This window comes from Rhinopithecus bieti, unplaced genomic scaffold, assembly GCF_001698545.2.
Source record: "Rhinopithecus bieti isolate Rb0 unplaced genomic scaffold, ASM169854v2 scaffold_18285, whole genome shotgun sequence".
Lineage (NCBI taxonomy): Eukaryota > Metazoa > Chordata > Mammalia > Primates > Cercopithecidae > Rhinopithecus > Rhinopithecus bieti.
The window spans coordinates 659,339-678,966 of NW_016809276.1; positions in this window are offsets into that span (position 1 = coordinate 659,339).

Consider the following 19,628-nt stretch of genomic DNA (forward strand, 5'->3'; position numbering starts at 1 on the left):
AAAAAAAAAAAAAAAAAAAAATCAAAAACAAAAAAAAAGTGAACTGAAAGAATGAAGGAAGGCAGGTTAGTCTGATAGACTATTCTTCAGTGGGAGGTTTGGTTCTTTCTCTCCCTTCAGAAATGTCCTCAAAGTACCGACAGCACCATCTTGCAAGATTACCGTACGCATCTGTTTGATGACCACACAGAATGGAGACATTAAAAAGACTGAGGGAAGAATGGACAGGAGGTTAGAAAACTTGGTTATTGCCCTGGGTCTGCCGTTTATTCATGTTGAGCTGGGCCTCTCCTCTCATCTGTTAGCTGAGCATTCTGGCTTAGATTGTCTCATAAGCACCTTTTAAAAGCTCCAAACTTGTATGTCTCCTACAGGCCAGGAAATTGTTTTTCCCAGAAACTTTTAAAGAATCTGTTGGACTGAAACTTTTGGCTGTTGTCTTGCCCTGGTTTCACTTGGGTCTCCTAAAAATAGTGTAGCTGTAAGTTCTGGAAGAAACCCGGTGAATCTTGAGGAGGGTAGGCATATAACTGATCATCCAAACCACCGCACCGGCCAGTAGTAATTACGCTTGAAGATCAGGCATCAACGAAGACTGTCCTCACTACAACAGGGCACTGGGAGGAGTCCGGACTTCCTGGTCCAGCTGTTCACATGTGATCTCAGCCAGTAGACTAGCAGCTCTGTAAAGAAAGGGAAAGGGATTGTTCTATTTCCCTAATGGCAGCTTCCCTGAATAAGTGCCACTAAAATAGGTCTCAGAATAATGAGTAAATGAAGGAGCTATGGTGTTTGTCAAGTGGAAAACTGGGCTAATGACATACTGAGTTTCGTGTGGCATCTGGCACACAGTCAGGGAAGGAGTAATTTCGGTTGTGCTTCTTCCTTTTCACCCAATCTTATAGATGAAACATCCAAAGCTTAAACTAGCCAAGTAACTTGTCTAAGAAAAAATGTAAGCTCCACAAGGGCTGTGATTTTCATCTAGTTCTTCTTTTCTTTTCTTTTTCGTAAATTCCATTCTTACTTAAATTTTAGGCCGGGCGCGGTGGCTCAAGCCTGTAATCCCAGCACTTTGGGAGGCCGAGACGGGCGGATCATGAGGTCGGGAGATCGAGACCATCCTGGCTAATACGGTGAAACCCCGTCTCTACTAAAAATACAAAAACTAGCCGGGCGACGAGGTGGGCGCCTGTAGTCCCAGCTACTCGGGAGGCTGAGGCAGGAGAATGGCGTAAACCCGGGAGGCGGAGCTTGCAGTGAGCTGAGAGCCGGCCACTGCACTCCAGCCTGGGCGGCAGAGCGAGACTCCGTCTCAAAAAAAAAAAAAAAAAAAAAAAAAATTTAACTTAATTTTGCTTAATGTTGTGCAGATCTACATATTTAATTTACAACAAAATGCTACCCATTGTTAGTTAGATTTAAACTAGAATCCTTGGCTCTTGATGTCCATGCCAGGAGTTTCACAATTATACTTCCTGCCCTATTTCTTTCCTATCCCAAAGACCCTTTCTGCACTTTTAACCTTGATGAGATAGAAAATACCTCATCATTTTTTCCCCAGGAAATGTGGCTCAAGTAACTTCTTGCCTATCACTACATGAGTGCAAACATACCTTAACTGTGTTGTGCAAAACTGTCTTTAATGAATATTGCTTTTGGCTCTAAAATTAGGTACATATTCCTATGGATAAAAACATAAAACACAAAAACTGAGGCTGGAGCAGTGGCTCATGCCTGTAATCCCAGCACTCTGAGAAGCCAAGGTGGGAAGATCATCTGAGATCAGGAGTTTGAGACCAGCCTGGCCAACATGGTGAAACCCCGTCTCTACTAAAATACAAAATTAGCCAGGTGTGGTCGTGGTCGCCTGTAATCCCAGCTACTCAGGAAGCTGAGGCAGGAGAATCGCTTGAACTGGGAGGTGGAGGTTGCAGTGAGACAAGATCACGCCACTGCACTCTAGCCTGGGTGACAGAGTGAGACTCTGTCTCAAAACAAAACAAACAACAACAAAAACCTGAATAATATTTCCTGCAAAATTAATGTGAATGTTTTGCTAAATGACATTTCCATTGTCTGAGACATGTGGCTTTAATGGAAGTATTACATCAGAAAAATGTAGAGAGGAAAGCATAAGGTAACTCAAATTTCTTTCTGGCTTGAAAAACTCTCGAGTCACTGAAGACAGTTTTGCCAAAAACGGTTGGCAAGAAGCAGTGATATTTGCAAATTGTTCAGTGGAACTGCTTTTATTTAGTCAATTTCATCTGGGTGTCTAACGGGGTCTCTGCACAGGGATATGTTTCTTAGACAATGACAAGTTTTACACCAAATTATGAGCTATAGCTGAAAATATAGTCACAGAATGTCATTCCTGATTTGTTTTCAAAGCTGAAGCTACGTGGCTAGAAATATCAAAGGGGGGTGATCCATGGGAGTCTAAATGCTCAGTTTGAGGAGTGGGAAGACTTGAAATGACTGTGGAAATGGGCATCGAAGCAGAGAAGCATGGCCAGACGTAACACTGCTTGCTCCAGGAAAGGGAGGAGAGATGGTCCCCTGAGCCAGCTGGCGTCAGACCAGTGGACTCTCCACCAATCCCCAGCAGCATCATTCCCTCATACATGGATCCAACTTTGCAACCGAACTCTGCATCAGAGATCCAAGAGAGAATACCTCCCAGAGGGCTAAACTAAGCTCTTCAGAGTTTATGCTCAGCTTGTGGGGGGAGAGCCATTCTTCACTGGCTTAACACCAAGACGATTTGAATGTTAAAAGGAACCAGTCAGGAAGGAACAGTATTAGAATAAGACTGGCTTTGGAGTCCAGAGAGACAGGTTTAGAATTTCAGATTTAGCTTGGAACCATGGGGAAAGCATAATCTTCTTTAATTCTCAATTTGCTCATCTGTAAAATGGGGAGAACTTTTGCCTTATTAAGTTGCTCTGGGATGTGTTTAACACACGTATAAGGAGATAATAAATTCCAGCATTCTCCTCCCTCTAGTTTGGAGAGTAGAAACATTTTCTTAATAATGTCTGTCACTGGAATGCAAAGTCTGCCTACTCAGAGGGACCTAGAGGCTGCCTGAAGCTGGAACATACTTGGGGATAAAAGAACATTGTACTATTTAATCAGAATCATAAGATCATCATGTGTGTCACTTGGGGAACACAAAGAATCAGAGTTTTGGTCTTTGTCTTACTGACCTATCTTCTAAAATGGTTTCAGGTTCTCCAGGACCTCACTGTCTATAGCGACTCACTGAAGAAAGCACCTTCATTTAACCAAGTCTCTTGGTGTTGTATTTGCTGCAACTTGGTTTGACTCTAGGGTTGTGTCTGACTGAACATGTGACTGATATTGGATCACATTGCCTCAGGATGGTGACCTTCCTTTCATGTGGGCTAGCACTAGATAGATATGTGTTCTTCAGTGTGGGCTAGAGAGACAATCTGCAGTTAAAAAGGGAATAGTTTGGCATCAGATCCGTATGGGCTTATGAAAGGGTTGACCTTGAGCAAGCTATGCAGCCTCACTAAACCTCAGTTTGCTCATCAGTAAAGTAGAGACATTATTCTATCACATACCTTTATTAGAAGTAATCTACACGAAATGTTTAACACACATAATAAGCCCTCAGTACACCACTATTGCAAATATTTCAATGTTAAATATTCCAACTTGAGAACTCACCAACATTCCTTGCCGTGTACTCAATTTAACTCCACACATGGACATGCACACTCACACCATTTTAAAACTGATTTCATATTTAAAAGTTGTATTGGGGAAATAAATATTTTTATTATTAGTTTAGGAAAATGTCAACATCTATTTTAGATATAGGGGTACAGGTGCAGATTTGTTGCATTGGAATATTGCTTGATGCTGAGGTTCGGAGTATGGATCCCATCACCCTGGTAGGGAGCATAGTAAATTTTATTTTAAAGATATAAAACAATGTCCTAGAGGTCTGCATGTTTCAAAGACCTCCTTTAATCACATACATACTTTTCAGAGGGAAAAGAGGTGAAAAGAAGAAAAGTATCCTGTGTATGTCAAAGAGAAAATTAGTGACTATTTCCAGAAATACTCAATTACTCTTCTCGCTAAATGAAACAACTTTACAAGGATTGTACTATTGCTCTGTGTCTAATGTGGGTGTGCTCCCATTAGTCTACTTTGCAACTGTCCCAAAAGTACAGTCCAATTAGTCAGTATAGTGTTGACTGAGCCATTTGTGTATTGATTGAAATCTCACCATTTTATTGTGTGAAGATGGAAAATCACCCCAATTGGACAAGCTTGTGCTATTTTCACTCAAGTTTTAGAAGAAAAGTCTCCCCTTAAGACCTTTACATATGACGAGATATTGTCTGGGTTATAGTTAGTAGGTCATTAAAGGGACTGTCTGAAAGATCTGGCCACACAATGGAAGACTGGTTCAACTTCCTCCATCTGTGTGATCTTCATAGGCATGGACACTTCTGTTCTTATTCCTGCTGTGCTCATTGCCTGTTTTGTAGAAACCCTAGGAACGTTACTTAACCTTTCTGAGCCTTACCATCCTCACTGATAAAGCTTGAGAGAGTAATCCCTAGCTGAAAGAGTTGCCATCATAGTCAAATAAGGCAGCAGGTACAAAGTGCTTAAGAAAGTGTCTGCTTAAGAAAGTGTCTGGAGCATAAAGGGGTTCCGCAAATGACAGCCATGATTATGAGCATTATGAATTCCTCAAGATGTGTTCAGTTCCTTCGTGACTCTTAAGTGCTTTCGGGAATAAATGACAGAAGAAAGTGAAATCATTTGGTAAATTCTGCATCTAGGAAACCACTTAATGGCAGGCAAATTGGCCTACAGTTGGTGACTGTTTGAAACATGATTCATTTTCAAAACTTTGAACTATTTTGAGAAGTTAACTATATCATGCATTTTTAAACAATTATAGTAACACAGCTTTTGCCAAAGAATGACATAATTTGACCTTCCTTGGGTAAAGGATGAGGACATAAAGATAATGAAGAAGAGAAGAATAGAAGAGCTTTATACCAAAGGGACCAACCAAAAAAATGTTCAATTTTTTAAAAGTTCAAATTCTTTCAAGAATTTGGTAACTTTCATAATTCTCAACTTTTATAATTTTTTCTACTTCATCTCTATTTCCCCAAGCATGTGAGTAATCATGTCTAAAAAAGCTTAACTTCTTACTGGCTGTGTAATATTAGATAAGTCATTTAATCTTTTGATACCTCAGTTTCTTTATCCATAACTTGGAGATAAAATAATATTTACATATAGTGTTGTCAGGAACATTCAATAAAATAATTCAGAAAAAGGACTTAGAAATGAATCTGTTTTAAAGTCGTATTTGAAAAAAATTTAAGACTAATTAATAATAGTTAACTTTCTTCTTCCTCCAGACTTCTAGTTTTAAATACAAACAAATGAAGAGTTCAATGAGGTTAACCAGGAGAATCAGAAAAACTTAAAAATGGCAGCAGATTCAGCCACGAGAAACTGGGAAATGTGGGAGGTGGCAGTTTCAAAGTGGAAATGACTCAGAGCTGGTTCTCTGGATCTGCAAGAAGGAAGCAGGGAGAATGAGAAAGCTTCCTTCAGACAGAGATGAGATCCTTAAGTGTGACCCTCAACTCTGTTGCAAGATAACACAAGGCCTTAAATGTCCCCCCCACAGTGATACAAGTTCTTCAGATAAAGGTACTAGGTCATTCTCTCCTCAGAATGACCATCATCAAAACCACCAAAGGAGACTGGGTGCAGTGGCTCATGCCTGTAATCCTAGCACTTTGGGAGGGCGAAGTGGGCAGAGCACCTGAGGTCAGGAGTTTGAGACCAGCCTGACCAACATAGAGAAATCCCATTTCTATTAAAAATACAAAATTAGTGGGGAGTGGTGGTGCACACCTGCCATCCCAGCTACTCAGGAGGCTGAGGCAGGAGAATCACTTGAACCCAGGAGGTGGAGGTTGCGGTGAGCCGAGATTGTGCCATTGCACTCCGGCCTGGGCAACAAGAGCGAAACTCTGTCTCAAAAACAAACAAACAAACAAACAAACAAAATAAAACAAAAAAACCACCAAAGGATATTTTAAACAAAGTCCTTATGAACTTAATTGTCTATATTAAATATTCAACACATCTTTCTAAGAGGACATTCCACCTGTAAAGGGTAAACATATGATGGAAGCATTGCCTCCCGAGAGAGCACAGCGTTCTGATGGACAGACTAAAAGTAGAGGCGTGTCTTAGAAACATGCCCCCGATGGTACAGTAATGGCCCGTGAATGTGTGCTTCCACAACCTGCACCTACACATCTACACACACGCCCATGCACACGCAGGAAGTGTTCATCTAAGACCGGACCTTTTAGAAGAAAGCTGGCATACATCCATGAAGGCATGGGCTTCCAGGCAAGTCATCTTCACTCACGAAGTTGAGTACCTCCGTAGATAAGAAATGTTCTCAGCCATCACAACCTAGCTACAACCAAGTTAATAAGCTCTAAAAGCTTCTGCCTTAAATTAATGTATCACAAAGGGTGATATCCCTCCTATCATGTTGTTGAAGATGTCAACATTTTAAGTAATATCCATGCTTGGCATGTCCCTTGCCACCTGACTATTCCTAGGATAAATCCTAACATCCCCCATATAGATGATGGGCTTCATAAGTAAAGAGTAATTCATTTTGGTAGCTCTTATAATGCAGAGATCAAGGCCACACAAAGTGAATGTTTGAAAGTAGGAGGGAGAGAAGGATGAAAGAAGGAGAGAACAATTAGGGGAGGTAGTAGCCTGAATGCCTTGGTACTAATAGTTGCAAATGTACAACCAGGCACATCTTCCCAATAAACTCACTTCTATGAATACCTGCTACAAAGTCAAGCCTAGGCCTGGCTACTGACATCAATCTCTTCAAGGTAAACAGAAATCATCCTTTAATGGGGCCATCTCAAAAGGTAATAAACTCTTTACCATGATAACAAATTCTCAGATCACTGAAAAATTAAAACAAAACCAAAAAACAGAATCCTAGAATCTGGTCAGAGCAGAACCAGCAGTAGAATTCGAAGTTCTAAAATAGAGGGACAGTGTTGTATTCCACTTCATACATGTTGCAGCACAGAGATATCACCAGGCATTTGGCGGTTGCCCTACAAATAGTAGATGAATGAATCACAAAAATAAAATTAACTCAGCCTGGCCAACATGGTGAAACCCCGTCTCTACTAAAAATACAAAAAAAGAAAAAAAAATAGCTGGGCGTGGTGGCGGGCACCTGTAATCCTAGCTACTGGGAAGGCTGAGGCAGGAGAACTGCTTGAACCCGAGAGGCAGAGGTTGCAGTGAACCAAGAACGTACCATTGCACTACAGCCTGGGAGACAAGAGTGAAACTCCATCTCAAAAAAAAATTAACTTTTAGATTGGGGGAAACTATTGTTATTAAATGTTTTACTTGTGGGAAAAAAATTTAAAGAGTTTAGTTATATTCTCCATGATTACAATAAGAATGCAACTAGCTTGTCTCCAAGTGTCTACAGCATTATTCTGTCCCAGTGTAAATGAATGAAAGGTGTCACACCTGTAACTGATGTTGCAAGAACCAGAGAGTAAGTAAAGAAAAATCAGTGTGGAATGGGAGAGCAATGTGTCCTTGCTTATGCTCCCAAGATCAGATATACTTTGCATCTTCATAAAATCAAATCTTGGACCAGCTCTAATAAATATGAGCGAGTGCATGGTGTTGAACCCAAAGCTCTTATCCTTTCTCTAGCCTCTAATTTCCAATGCAACCTTTGGCACAACCCTTTACCACTTCCTACCTGTGGGATAGGAAGGGTGGGGATCAACAATCTCTTCAATCTCTAATCCCTCCGACCACTTTAAAAAGTTGTTAATTCTACAGCATAACTCCATGTTTTTGTGTTCTGAAATCACCATTGACTGAGCTGCTGCAGAGACAACCAGTCGTTACTCAGGACAAATATTTTGTCACATTGCACAGAAAAGACAGGAGGTAGTGATGTACGGGTGAGTCTCTAAACTTTATCATAAAGCAACCAGAAAGAAGGGGATATTTTGTAAATCTTGTCAGTGTAGTGTCTATGCCAGCAAGAACTTCTAAACAGAAGTGCTGTGAATTCACGGCGAAAGATTTCTGATGCTGATGGAGTGGTAGGTGGGAGAGATCCTTCTAGTAATCCAAAGTAAGGCAACATGGACTATAATTGGCATCTGAGGCTTTTTTGTCCTTTTTTCCCTAGGAGCTCTCTGCTCGGGCTTGATGCTGTTGTTTTCCCCGAGAGGGAATGCAGCTGTCGCTGTATGTCTGGGGGGTAGATATCCATCACCCAGAACGTATCACAAACTATTAATAATGCATCACTGCAAATCTACCTTGTCTCCATAAACACCCTGTCTCCAAGTACAGATAAAAGGTCCAACAAGCAGATGTTGAGATTTATTATCCCCACATTTCCCATTTCTCTAAGGATGGTGCCCAGTATCTAAATTCTCCTGTGGGTAGTGTGGGAACAGGAAACTAATATTTACTGAGTAACTTCTGTGTGTCAGTTTCTTATGTGAATCATTTTAACAGCCCTCAGAAATAGGTTTCATGAACCCCATTTTGCAGATGAGGAAACTGAGGCATGGAGAGAAGTGACTTGCCTAACAATACTCAGCTTGCAAGTACCAGTGACATGATGAACCCTCCTCCAAGAGTCTTACTCTGGAGATCTTTCTTCATCCTCTGTAGCAGATGACCATTAGATGGTTTGGGACCTTGCATTTTTATCTTTCCTACTGTACCTACCATACTATAGGGTAGGTACTAAGACACGCTTAGCCAAATTGAATTTTTAAAAGGTGGACACCCAGAAAAAGGCCTACAGAGCTCCTATATGGAAATAAATTCCTACACATGAAGCAGGAGTAAGAACCTACAGGGCACAGAGCAATTTCTCTAAGAGCTGATTGCTTCCTAAGACAACTTCGCCCTTGTTCTTCCTGATTCTTTGTCATATACATAGTGTCTGTGACTGGGTTGATAAAGAGTCAGCCCTTTTCTAACCCTTGATTACACAATATAGCCAGTTGCACTCATACTTGTCTGTTTTGATCTATATACGTCTCCCCTGCTTGGTCAGGGAGGGGCTGTTGCATGCGGTCCCTTGACCTTGTATGGTAGCCTTGTGTATGGGCAGTGGAAAAACAAACAGACCAACACTGTTAACCCTCTGTGCTCTGTGCTTCTGCTCCTCCCTACCTACCACATTCTTAACTCCTTTTGAGGAGTGAACAGTGGAGCTACTTAACATTCAATGGGCCACGATTCCCTAATGGATGAGGCACACTGTGCTAAAAAGTTATGAACATCTAGTTATCAGTGCACTCTTCAGACCAGCCTGCTTCATACATGCAGCTGATCTGGGAAGAGGGCCATTCAGGCCTCTATTAGAGATTTAAAGAAGAGAGATGAGGAAGACAGCCACAGCTCCACTACAGTCTCCTTAGTGCTATAAGGGAAGTTACAGAGTAATGCCTGAACTAAGAATATAATTGATACTATGTTTCCCCATAATTATGGCTTCAGTGTGGGTGTAGCCCCTTAAGTCCACAAATCCACAATGGAGGAGGGGATTTGGGCACCAAAATCCCACACAAATTTCTAGCCTCTCTCACTAAATTGTGTTTTTTTGTGAAGGCCAGGAAACTGTCAACATTTGTACCATAGCTATGTAGAGTGAGCTGGTAATTATTCTCAAATCATCCAAATTAGGTCACATTTTAATCGCTATTATACCAATGAGGAAACTGAGGCTTGCAAATAATTCAGGTAGCTTACCCAAGCTGTACAGCTGATCAAAGGCAAAATTGAGATTTAACAATGGCCTAGAGAAAAATGCATTATTTTGGTTTTGAGTTTCAGCTCTGGCTGTTTAGGAGAAAGCAACATATATCCTTAGCCCTCAAGGAAATAAAAAAAAAAAAAAATGGAAACTTAAATTCCCCAGGTACCCAGGTGCCCTTGAAGGAAATCATTCATCCATTTCCCTTTGAAACAGTTTCCAGAGATAGCCCAAATATTGTGCAAGGGAGTTCTCGTAAAAATAGGCATTGCTCACCGGGGTCCATTTCTGCAGCCACAGGAGAATGAAAAACCCCAAGTAGTCATAAGAAAACGAACAATTTTACTGACAAATTAAAGGTTTGAGAGGCAGCAGGAGAAACCGGTCAGCTGCAACTTCAGAGAAAACTGCACTGAACATTTCAAAGCCTCCACTTTAATTATGAAGGGAGAAGCTGTGGTCTGGGAAGTGGTCCCCGATGGGTGTGCACCCAGCATTAAATATGCCCTCTTGTACTCATCAGGGTTTGAAGCTTTTTAAGGAGGGGCTGAATAGCAGAAGATAGAGGGGTGGAAAAGAGAGAGAGAGAGCATGAGAGAGAGAGAGAGCAAGAGGGAGAGGGGAGGGAAATGTTTGCTCTGTCAGAGAGAAGTCTTGCCTTGTTCATCATCAAATTGTACACCCTAAGAATGGGATTTTAGAGATTGCCAATTGCAAAGTGAAGACCAGAATTGGTGAGTAACTGGCCCAGGCTTCTCATCTTGGCGATAAAGGCTGGCATTCATTGAATAAATAAATAAGAAATTTTGATGAAGCACCTTAATATAAGTATAATGTGTGCTATAATGTCCATAATCACCATAGTCCATGTTCTGTTAGCCACATTTTATAGAAAAACAAGACTGAAGCTTCAAGACTGAAGTTTAAGCATTCTATTCTACATTTTATAAATGGCAGAGCAATTGCTATCTTTTCCTACGTCCTCTGAACTCTTCAAAAGCCTCAAAGATGTATATGCCTCCGGGAAGTCTTCCTCATTGCCTTGGGTCAGGGTTCAGTGCCACCACCTCTGAGTTTCTAAGCCATGCTAGTACTTGCGACTTGTATTGTAACAGCCCATTTACGTTCCTCTATCCCTGACTAGACCTTGAGCTCCCTAAGCCAGGCAACTTGCTAGCTTTGTTTGTGGTCTCACCCCAGCCCTGGACATAGTTCAGTTGACTGTATGAAAGTGAGATCTTGAACACTCTTGAATCTTCTTTTCCATCCTCGAGGACAGTAGTCGTTATTCAGATTTCCTTTCTCACACAAAGTCCAAGTTCTCAATCTTGATCTCCATCCTCTTTCTTCCTCTTCACCATTCTCCCTCTCTCATTCCTCATAAAACTCTGCTGTCAGCTCCATTCAGGAGGAAAATTACTCAATACATGACATTACTCTAAGGCATAAGTAATAGAAGAGAGTACCATTCATTTTTTATCCCAGAGATGTCTGTAGTTTCAGCAACAGAATGTCATCTATTGAGATGCAAATGGTAACAGCAGTGATAACGATAATAGTTAATATCCACTAAGAATTTACTATGTGCCCTCTTTTTGCAAGGATTTCCTCATTTAATTCTCACAACAATCATGAAATGCATGAAGTATCCTCATCCCTGTGTTATAAATTAAGGAACTAAGGCTCATAGAGGCCAAGTCCTCACTCAAGAACACACAGTCATAATTGGAATGTAGCTATGTCTAATTTCAAAGGCAATCAAGTTTCTTACATCAGCAGACTTAAAAAACCTGTTAAATATAAGGAACAGCAGAAATCGTCATATATTGACTGTCTATTATGCACAGGCACTGTTATACACTCCATGTATGATAAGTCATTTACTGAGTTAATGCACCCAGAAATAAAGTTAGTACCTGTGTGTGGATTGATATAAATGGGAGTTATGGAGCTACATTGATTTAGAGAGGTTACGACAGGCAGCTGAACCAAATGCCCCCTTGAGTTTCATTCCACGATTCACAGACACTATTCCAAAGATATATGAGGCCACATGACAAACCAGCAAGGAAACTATACAGGTCTTTAAGCATCATTTTATCACATAGTGAAGGCAGGGACTTCTCTATCTTTGCCTTGGGGTTGTTCCCATGGGGCTCCATGGTGTGACAAATTGGATATGTGGCACCTCCTATAGGAAGGCCCTGCTCCCGGTGGCTGCTGGGCCACGTCTTAACACAATCTCTGGCTTCAGGGTGGAATGGCAATTATTTAAAATTGGCTCAGGTCTGCATACTCCACTGGATTCTTTTTTATCCCACTTTAAGTCTTTCCCTTGGGACAGCTTAAACAGCTCTATCTTTTTAATGACAAACTGTCCATCGATAGGACTGGAAATGAAATCAAGCTTTTGCTTAGCAACTAGTCCGTTTATTTATTTTCCAAGTTCATGAGTTTATATGCATGCTGCTTTTAATGGGCAGTGCATAAAATGCCTCTTTTATTTTCTTTTCATTTACATTGTTGCCAATAATGGCTATTATCAAGCCATTAGAATAAAGAAAGTACTGCTTTTGCCTTCCAAGATGGGCTGCAATTGTGTATGCGCTCTCAATGCAGATTGGCCAATATGTTAAACTTTCTTTTTTTCATCTTCATCTGATACAGATAGCTTTATGTCAGCAATATAATTTTCCTCTTGATGCATATAATTATATAACTAAATATGTATATACGTAAAAGTATATATGAATGTACACTTACACATATAAACACAAAGTAAATACCGACATCATATATGTATACACACAGACGCACAGACACAGACACACATAGACACACACACACAGAAAGAACTCTCCTTTTTCAACTAAAATGAAATTCTATGGCAGAAAAGTAAAATAAATTCTACGCCACATGAGATTCTAAGACTTTGTTATATAAATCTATGACACCATGGTCTGTTTTAAACAAAAGAAAGGATGGACTCAGTCCACATATAGCCCATTGAAGCTTTCATAGTTAACTAAAGTCATTTTTAGGTTGTGTCTGAGAGGCACAGCCATATGGATAAAAACAAATGACCATCATTCTTTATTCAGATGTTCCCAAATGTCTACTTAATGTACACTGGCAAAATCATCAGATTCAAGAATTGACATTTTTTAAAAATGCATCCATTCTTTTAGAGTGTCTGTGGGTGATTAGATTATTTCACTAGGGGAGAAGAGGGGGTTCAGTTTTGTTTACTGTAGAATTTTAGGTCAGATGGGCAAAGTGAAGATAAACAGCATTTGTTGAGTATCATTATATTCTTGGTCTTTTAGTAAACATTATTTGACGTTGTCATCTATGAGGAAGGTCGTGCTTTAACTTCACATTATTTCTGCAAAGTATTATCTACATTTTATTGTTGATCGAGCTGGGACAGAGATCGTTGGCAGCTAGAAAAGGTCAGATTGACAAAAACACAGTGAGGGAAGGCCCAGGTATTTGGTAGTTACAGAAACGTTAAGCCTGGTTCTGTGCTTGATATCAAGACCTGGAGTGACAACATATAGTAAAGCAATGGTTCTCCACTGGGGGATTTTGCCCACCAGGGGACAATCGTTATGTATGGAGACATTTTTGGTTGTCACATTAAAGGTGGAGGTGCTATTGGCATACAGTAGGTAGAAGTGGGGGTGCTGCAAAACATTCTAAATGTACAGGACTGCTTCCCACAATAAAGAAATACGAGGTCTAAAATGTCAGTAGTGCAGAGGTGGAGGAAGCCCCCCTCTTCCATCTAGGACTCCAAGTGTTCTTCTGTATTTTGTAGTCCTGGCCACTTTTGTGTATCCATTCTAACCAAGATCTGGAAAACAAATGTGACATTAGCATGTGTCTTAGGACAAAGTGTAAGGTAGAGGAACGAAATGCCAACCCTGACTCTACTACCTATAACTTACACATCTAGGGGGAGTGACTTACCCTCTTGGTGACTCAGTTTCTTTGTCTGCAAGTTTAAGAAAATACTAGTACACACCTCATCAGGTTGATGTAAGAATTAGATGAGATAATGCATATAAAGAGTTAATGAGACAGGGTGCAGAGTAAATGTTTAACCACTTAGTTGTTATCTTTATTTTAATTGCTGTTGTTTTAAACTTTTTGGTATTTGCTATGACCATTTTCTGGAGAGCACTCAGTTTTAATACTGTATTTTCCTTTTGAATTAGGAATTGTTATTTTTATAGACCAGTTTTCGGTACACAGCAAAATTGAGTGAAAAGTATAAGGAGTTCCTACACTACTCTTGTCCCCCACAAATGCACAACCTCCTCCACTATTGATATCCTGCACCACAATGGCACATTTTTTTTTTTTTTTTTACAATTGATGAACCTATATTAACACATTATTATTACCCAAAGTCCATAGCACACTCTTGGTGAGGTATATTCTATGGCTTTGAACAGATACACAGTGACATGTATTATCATGTAGTATTATATATAATAGTATCATACAGAATAGTTTCACTGCACTACAAATCCTCTGTGCTCTGTTCCACCCAAATCTCACCTTGAATTGTAGCCCTCATAATCCCCATCTGTCATAAGAGGAACTCAGTGGGAGGTAATTGAACCATAGGAGCAGGTTTTTCCTGTGCTGTTCTTGTGATAGTGAATATGTCACACAAGATCTGATGGTTTTATAAATGAGAGTTTCCCTGCACATGCTCCATTGCTTGCCACCGTGTAAGATGTGACTTTGCTCTTCCTTCCCCTTCCACCATGATTGTGAGGCCTCCCTAGCCATGTGGAATTGTGAGTCAATTAAACCTCTTTTTCTTTACAAATTACCCAGTCTCAGGTATTTCTTCATAGCAGTGTGAAAATGGACTAACACACCCTTCCTTCCCTGCTAACCCCTGGCAATCACTGAACTTTTTACTGTCTCCACAGTTTTGTCTTTTATAGAATGTCATATACTTGGGATCATATAGTATGTAGCCTTTACAGATTAGCTTCTTTCTTTTAGTAATATGCATTTAAGTTTCCTCCCTCTTTTCTTATAGCTTGACAGCTCATTTCTCTTTAGCCAAATATTTCATTGTTTGGGTATACCTCAGTTTATTTATCTGTTCATCCACTGAAGCATATCTCAGTTGCTTCCATATTTTGGGTGTTGTCGATATGCCATAAAGTTTCACAGGTAGGGATTCAACCAACCTTGGATTGAAACCTGCAGATACAGAGAGCCAACTATACTATACCATTTTATATAAGGAATATGAGCATCTTTGGATTTTGATATCTGTGGATGGCCCTGAAACTAATCCTTTATGCATATCTATTTTGTTTGATTGATATCTAAGTACATAATTTTGAGGGGCACTAACATAAATGGCAATGTGTTTTTAATTTCAAATTTCACTTGTTTGTTGCAGAAGTTTGAGAAAGCAAATGGATTTATATATTAATCTTGTATTCTGTAAATTTTCCATAATGTTTTTATTAGTTCCAAGAGGTTTTCTGTTGATTATTTTGGATTTTCTATTTAGATGATCATGTCATCTGTGAACAAAGGCAGTTTTATTTCTTCCTTCCTGATATTAATAACCTTTTATTTCCTTTTCTTTTCTTATTGGATTTGCTAAGACTTCCTGTATAATGTTAAAAAGGAGTGGTAAGAGGAAACATCCTTGTCTTGTTCCTGATTTTAGCAGGAAAGCTTGAAGTTTCTTAATGTTAAGTGTAATGTTAATGTAATGTTTTACTAATGTTGTTTATTAAGCTTAAAAAATTCCCTTCTATCCTTATTTAGCATATATATAATACATATATTTATGTATTATTGTGTATTTTATATTATATATAGATATTATCATGACTGGGTGTTGAATTCTGTCAAATGCTTTTTCTACATCTATTGATATGATTATGTGATTTTTCTTCTTTAGCTTGTTTATATGACAGATTACATTTATTAATTTTCAAATGTGAAACCAGCCTTGTATATCTGGAATAAATCCCCTTGGTTATGATTATAATTCTCTTTTTAAAAACCATTGTTGGGTTTGATTTGTTACTATTTTAATGAGAATTTTTTATCTGTGTTGATGATAAACATTGGTCCGTAGTTTTCTTTTCTTGTAGTGTCTGGTGCTGACCCCATTAAATGAGTTAAGAAGTATTATCTCTGCTTTAATCTTCTGAAAGAGATTATAGAGAATTTGTATAATTTCTTCCTTCCATGTTTGGCAGAATTCACCAGTGAACCCATCTATAGCTAATGCTTTCTGTTTTGGAAGGTTATCAATTATTGATTCAATTTCTTTAGTAGATACAAGCCTATTTATATATTTATTCTTTTTACATGAGTTTTGACAGATTGCATATTTTAGGAAATTGATCCATTTTATCCAGGTTATAAAATTTGTGGGCACAAAGTTGTTTATAATATTCTTTTATTATCCTTTTCAATTCCATGGGCTTTATAGTGTGTATCTTCTCTCCTTTCTAATATTAGTGATTTGTCGCTTGTCCCTTTTTTTCTTAGCCTGGTTAGAGGTTTCCCAATTTTACTAAAATTTTGTAAGGTCTTTTTCAGTTTTGTTGATTTACTCTATTAATTTCCCATTTCCAGTTAAGTTAATTTCTCCTGTAATTCTGATTCTTTCTTTTCTTCTGTTTACTTTGGATTTAATTTTCTCTTCTTCTTTTAGTTTTTTAAGATGGATGCTTAGATTGTTAATTTTGAATCTTCCTTATTTTCTAATATATACATTCAGCACTATAAATTTCACCCTAAGTACTATTTTTGCTGAATCTACAAATTTTGATAAGTTGTATTTTCACTTTTATTTAATTCAAAATATTCTAACATTTCTCTTGAGATTTTTTCTTTGACCCATTTGTTATCTAGAAGTGTGTTGTTTACTCTTCAAGAACTTTGGTATTTTCCAGCTATCTTTTCATTATTGATGTCTAGTTTAATTCCATTGTAGCTTGAGAGCAGATATTGCATGGCAGCTATTCTTCTACATTTATTAAGACATGTTCTATGGAACAGAATTTAGTCTATGTTGGCGAATGCTCTATATAAGCATGAAAAGAACGTGTAACATGCTGTTGTTGGATGAAATAGTCTATAGATGTCAATTATATTTAGTTGATTGATACTGCTGTTGAAAATACTTACTGATTTTCTACTAGCTGGATCTGTCCATTTCTAATAAAGGAGTGTGAAAGTCTCCTGCTATAATAGTGGATTCATCTATTTCTCTTTGAGTCCTATTAGCTTTTGCCTCATATATTTTGATATTGGTTGTTAAGCACATATATAATAAGGGTTATTATATCTTCTTGGAGTATTGGCCTCTTTATTATTGTGTAATACTACTTTTTATCCCTGATAATTTTTCATGCTCTAAGGTTTTCGCTGTCTGAAATTGATATAGTTACTTCCATTTTCTTTAGGTTAGTGTTATTAATAGCATGGCATACCTTTCTTCTATCTTTAACTTTTAATCTATATGTCTTTTGTATTTAAAGTAGATTCTTTTAGATATATAGGTTGGGTTTTTATTTTTTAACCACTCTGCCAATATCTATCTTGTAACTGATGCATTTAAATCATTGATGTTTAACTTGGTTACCAATATAGTTGTATTAATATTTACCATATCTGTTACTGTTTTTATTTGCTGTCCTGTTCTTATTTTTTTTAGACTCCCACACTTTAACTGCTATTTATGATTTCAAATGAGATTTTATAATTCAATTTTTCTCCTTTTTAGCATATCAATTGTGCTACTCTTCTCACTTTTTAAAGTGATTTCCCTAGAGTTTGAAACATACATTTAGAACTAATTCAAGTCCACTTTCAAATAACACTATACTACTTCACAGATTGTCCAAGTACCTCATAATTACAAAATGTCCCTAATATTTCCCTTGTGTTCCTTGTATCATCGCTGTCACTCACGTTACTTATATGTAAGTGTAAATATATGTTTATATATTTGATATATATTTGAATACATTGTTGTGATTATTATTTTGAAAAACTATTATCTATCACATCAATTAAGGATGTGTTTGTTTTCCTTGAAATTTATTTATTTATTTTAATTTTTAAACTTTTATTTTAGGTTCAAGGATACATGTGCAGATTTGTTATATAGATAAACTCATGTCATGGGAGTTTGTTGTACAGATTATTTTATTACCCAGATACCAAGCCTAGTAGCCAATATTTACTTTTTCTGATTCTCTCTCTCCTCCCATCATCTACCATCAAGTAGGTCCATGTGTCTGTTGTTCTCCCCTATGTTTCCATGTGTTCTCATCATTTAGCTCTCAATTATAAATGAGAACATGGGGTGTTCGGTTTTCTATTCACACATTAGTTTACTGAAGATAATAGCTTCCAGCTCTATCCATGTTCCCACAAAAGATATGATCGCATTATTTTTTATGTCTGCATAGTATTCCACAGTGTGTAGGTAACACATATTCTTTACCCAATTTGTCATTGATGGGCCTTTAGGTTGATTCCATGTATTTATTATAGTGAATAGTGCTGCAATGACCATTCACACGCATGTGTCTTTATGGTAGAATGATTTCTATTCGTTTGCGTATATACACAGTAATGGGATTGCTGGGTCAAATGGTAGTTCTGTCTAACTCTTCAACAAATCACCACACTGCTTTCCACGATTATTGAACTAATTTATACTCCCACCAACTGTATGTAAGCCTTGCCTTTTCTCTGCAACCTTGCCAGCCTCTGTTATTTTTTGGCTTTTTAATAATAACCTTTCTGACTGGTGTGAGATGATATCTCATTGTGGTTTTGATTTGCATTTCCCTAATGATCAGGGATATTGAGGGTTTTTTTCATATGCTTGTTGACAGGATGTATGTCTTTTTTTGAAAAAAAGTCTACTCATTTCTTTTGCCCACTTTTTAAGGGGTTGTTTGTTTTTATCTTGTAAGTTTAAATTCTTTACAGATGCTAGATAGTAGACCTGTTTCAGATGTATAGTTTGCAAATATTTTCTCCCATGGAATAAGAATGCTTTTTATCCTACCTTCACTTAATCATTCTTTGGTGCTCTTCTTTTCTTTATGTAAATGCTAGTTTCTTACCTATGTCATTTCTCTTCTCTCTGAAACAATTTTAGTATTTCCTGCAAGGCGTGACTACTGGCAACAAATCCCTCCATTCTTGTTTATCTGAGAAAGTCCTTATCGCTTCTTCACTTTTGAAGAATAATTTCGTACGGTGGAGAATTCTTACTTGCTTTTTATTTCCTCGCAGTGCTTCAAGTATTCCACTCTATTGTTGTTTGCATAATTTCAGAGGACTAATCTGTCAGAGGAGAAATTTAATATAATTCTTTTTTTTTTTTTTTTTTTTTTTGAGACGGAGTCTCGCTCTGTCGCCAGGCTGGACTGCAGGTGCGCATCTCAGCCTCACCTGCAAGCTCCGCCCCCGGCCGTTACGCCATTCTCCCTGCTCAGCTCCGAGTAGCCTGGTACCACAGGCGCCGCACCCTCGCCCGGCTAGTATCCTTCCTATTTTTAGGTAGAGGACCGGCCGGTTTAACCCCCCGTGTCCGCCCCAGGATGGTCTCGATCTCCTGACATCGGTGATCCGCCCGTCTCAGCCTCCAAAGTGCCTGGGATTACAGGCTTGGAGCCACTGTGCCCGGCTGAAATTTAATATAATTCCTTATCTTTTCTTCTCTATA